Below are 4,468 nucleotides of genomic sequence, written 5' to 3'. Positions count from 1 at the left end.
CTAACCCTAACCCTAACCCTAACCTTAACCCTAACCCTTTCCTTTGAATACTGGGTTGGGGATGAATTACTTGTTGTCGGTAATTTGTTGGAGGATTGCTACACTGACTTGGAGCTGGAATGATGTGTGGCATATCCAGTGTGTCAGCTGTCATGTTGACATCAAAGATAGGGTCTGTGAGTCAACATCCATTGAAAATAGCTCCCTCTGAAAGTCATCTTCAGTCTGGTGCTTGGGTTTGTCAGGTGATAATCTTTATGTCTTCTTCTTCTTTCTCTGGTTGCTTCCCAAGCACATTTCCATCCGGGGTGCACCAGAAGAGGAATTCTGCCTTTCTAAAGTGCTGCTTCCATAAAGGGTTGAGAAATCCTGGGCAGGAATATCTTTAAGAAGATTCATGAGCTTCGGGTGGTTCTTGGTGTTTCCAGCCTTCGAAGAGACAGGTGGCGGCATGTGATGAGGAGGGTCAGACTTGAGCCAATGGTAGACACCCCGTTCCCTGTTATTTGCAACAAACTGGTAAGAACTTGGTTCTGAGACACCTTGCTGAAGTCCTCCCCATGGCTCACAGACTCATGCCTATCTTTGATATTCATGCTCATATTAAACAAGGTAATATGGACCCCCAGAAATGTGTTGGTTGGTGTAGTGGTACCACTCATTGGGTTGTTGCCTGTGGTCATGCCATACCCTGGGCTGCTAGCCAGGGGCAGATTCTTTTTCACCATGTCTTCAACTGTCTCTGCAATGAGGGACAGTGCTGGGGTGTTGGTCTGAATGGTTTCAGCTTTCTTCCAAATAGCCCTCATTGTTACAGGGATGGACATACATATTTGAACAACTTTGGCAATGAAGTCATCTGTGAAGATGAGTGCATCTGACAGTCCCTTGTAGAGTTTACAGCTCACATGTTTTGAGTCCTGTATATCCATTACCACAGACACCAGGGAGTCATTTACAGGGTGCTGAAAAGATATGCTGAAACGGGACTCTGAGAGCGGACACACTTCAAATTGGAGGAGCCCAGGAGAATCTTCTTTCAGAATAGTTCTTTTGACACAGCTTCCAATTAGGGTGTATTAAGCCCCTTGGTGTCTGATCAGATTCAGGATAAGGGGAACCCAGCCAGTGTGCTGAAAGGTGATTTTGCTAACAAGGTTCCTGGTAGATTTCTACCATCTGGAAGTGGAGCATCCTTGTTGAGGAAATAGCAGTGTGGCTGACCTGGAACAGCAGCATAAAATCACATGTTGTGATTCAAAGGTACAAGGTCAGGGTCCTTTGACATCTCAAAGTGAGTGATCGGTTCATAGATGGGTACATAAGTTGCCTGGGTTTCAAACAATGGAATTCCTGTGCAGTTCTGAAGTTTCTGAACAAATGCTCTAGATACTGGGATTGGCTGGGGAAATTTCAAGAAGAAACAGGCAGGAAGATCCACACTCTTCGCACTGGTGATTGAGGAGAAGGAGGGAGTCCATTTGTTGTCAACTGGATGTGACCCCATAATTAATGGTGCAGTTGGGAGTTTATACATAATAGATGTTCCTTCAATTGTCACTGATGCATTCATGCCCAAAGATCAAGGAACATTATTCTTGTGCAAAACGATAGGGGATGTAGTCTTATCATCCAGCATGTCAGAAGGAGAGGCATAATACTTCAAGTTAATTAAATGACCCCCACTTCTTGGAGTGAGATAGCCAACAGTTCCATGAAGAATCTTATCCAAGGGACCAGCATTCGTTACTTTCCAATACATAACTGCCGTTTTAGATAGATCTTGTTCTAGGGATTGGAGAGCCAAGAACATTTGGTCTTCAGTTTGTTATCCCCTGGAAGGTTATAAAGATTAACAAGACCCTTAAGTTGCTTAGAAAATTCATCAAAATTTTTCCCCCTTAGCTGCTGTACAAACTCTGGACAGATCACAGGATTCTCTCCATGGTGAGCCACTTTTACATCACAAACCTGTCCTGTAGGATCTAACTGCACTTCCACATAGAACATATCTGATGTGATGTAACATTCAGTGTCACTGGCACTGAGATGACAGCCCAGTCCATTCTGGCTTGCTATAGACTCCAGTCAGTCATTGCTGGTAAAGATGTTACATGAATTGATGCACAAGCTTAATGGTTTCACTCCAAGTTCTACTTTGGTTAAATTTTGCATGGAGCCATTCCAAGAGAGAACTCATCTTACTCACACTTTCGGACTCCTCGGTTTCCCCCTGAGCCCTCATCCTGACAGCAGGGAGAGCCTGAGTCCTACACAAGAGGATATGCCCTTCCCCACCACTAATTGAGGAACCAAGTTGGTTAGGGCTCCTGGGATGCAGGGCGCCTGCAGTCACCGCTCTTCCCGGGAAGGCTCAGTCAGAAGTCCCTGGCCGCAAGAAGAGAAGGGTGCTCTTGGCCGCTGCTGTCTTCCCCAACAGAACCTGTACCACATCTTCTTTATCCATTTGTCTGTTGATGGACATTTAGGTTGCTTCCGTGACCTGACTATTGTAAATAGTGCTGCAAAGAACATTGGAGTGCATGTGTCTTTTTGAATTATGGTTTCTCTGAGTATACACCCAGTAGTGAGATTGCTGGGTCATATGGTAATTCTATTTTTAGTTTTTTAAGGAAACTCCATACTGTTCTCCATAGTGGCTGTATCAATTTACATTCCCACCAACAGTGCAAGAGGGTTCTCTTTTCTTCACACCCTCACCAACATTTTTTTTTGTAGATTTTCTGATGATGCTCATTTTAACAGGTGTGAGGTGATACCACATTGTAGTTTTGATTTGCATTTCTCTGATACTTATTGATGTTGTGCAGTTTACATGTGCCTCTTGGCCATCTGTATGTCTTTGGAGAAATGTCTATTTAGGTCTAATGCCCATTTTTGGATTGGGTTTCTTTTTTTTTTAATATTGAGCTGCATGAGCTGTTTATATATTTTGGAGGTTAATCCTTTGTCCATTGATTCCTTTGCAAATACCTTCTCCCATTCTGAGGGTTATCTTTTTGTCTTGTTTATAGTTTCTTTTGCTGTGCAAAAGCTTTTAAGTTTCATTAGGTCCCATTTTTTAATTTTTGTTTTTATTTCTATTTCTCTAGGAGGTGAGTCAAAAAAGATCTTCTGTGATTTATGTCAAAGAATGTTCTTCCTATGTTTTCCTCTAAGAGTTTTATAGTGTCTGGTCTTACATTTAGTTCTTTAATACATTTTGAGTTTATTTTTGTTTATGGTGTTAGGGAGTGTTCTAATTTCATTCTTTTACATGTAGCTGTCCAGTTTTCCCAACACCACTTATTGAAGAGGCTGTCTTTTCTCCATGGTATATTCTTGCCTCCTTTATCGAAGATAAGGTGACCATATGTGCATGGGCTTATCTCTGGGATTTCTATCCTGTTCCATTGATCTATATTTCTGTTTTGTGCCAGTACCATATTGTCTTGATTACTGTAGTTTCGTAGTATAGTCTGAAGTCATGGAGTCTGATTCCTCCAGATACTTTTTTTCCCCTCAAGATTGCTTTGGCTATTCGGGGTCTTCTGTGTCTCCATACAAATTTCAGGATTCTTTTGGTCTTGTTCTGTAAAAAATGCCATTGGTAATTTGATAGGGATGGCATTAAATCTGTAGATTGCTTTGCATAGAAGAGTCATTTTCAAAATATTGATTCTTCCAATCCACGAACATGGTATATCTCTCCATCTGTTTGTATAATCTTTGATTTCTTTCATCAGTGACTTAGAGTTTTCTGAGTACAGGTCTTTTACCTCCTTAGGTAGGTTTATTGCTAGTTATTTTATTCTTTTTGTTGCAATGGTGAATGGGATTGTTTCCTTAATTTCTCTTTCTGACCTTTCATTGTTAGTGTATAGGAATGCAAGAGATTTCTGTGCATTAATTTTATATCCTGAAACGTTACCAAATTCGTTGATTAGCTCTAGAAGTTTGCTGATGGCATCTTTAGGATTATCTATGTATAGTATCACGTTATCTGCAAACAGTGACAGTTTTACTTCTTCTTTTCCAATTTGTATTCCATTAATTTCTTTTTCTTCTCTGATTGTCCTGGCTAAAACTTCCAAAACTATGTTGAATAATAGTGGCGACAGTGGACATCATTGTCTTGCTCCTGATCTTAGAGGAAATGCTTTCTATTTTTCACCACTGAGAATGATGTTGGCTGTGAGTTTGTCGTATATGATCTTTATTATGTTGGGGCAGGTTCCCTCTATGCCCACTTTCAAGAGAGTTTTTTTTTTTATCATAAATGGGTGTTGAATTTTGTCAAAAGCTTTTCCTGCATCTATTGAGATGATCATATGATTTTTATTCTTCAGTTTGTTAATACGGTGTATCACATTGATTGATTTCCATATGTTAAAGAATCCTTGCATCCCTGGGGTAAATCCCACTTGATCATGGTGTATAATATTTTTAATGTGCTATTGGATTCTGT

General features: G+C 40.6%; 1 pseudogene; it reads right to left on the bottom strand.

The window, feature by feature from the left end:
• Positions 1–2,245, bottom strand: part of LOC115860555 (mediator of RNA polymerase II transcription subunit 1 pseudogene) — a 3,391-nt pseudogene extending 1,146 nt beyond the window's left edge.
• Between the last annotated feature and the right edge of the window lie 2,223 nt (positions 2,246–4,468).

The sequence above is a fragment of the Globicephala melas genome, chromosome 11, assembly GCF_963455315.2.
Source record: "Globicephala melas chromosome 11, mGloMel1.2, whole genome shotgun sequence".
Classification (NCBI taxonomy): Eukaryota; Metazoa; Chordata; class Mammalia; order Artiodactyla; family Delphinidae; genus Globicephala; species Globicephala melas.
Note: the sequence above shows the minus strand (reverse complement) of the source record. Positions and strands in the feature narration are given on the sequence as shown.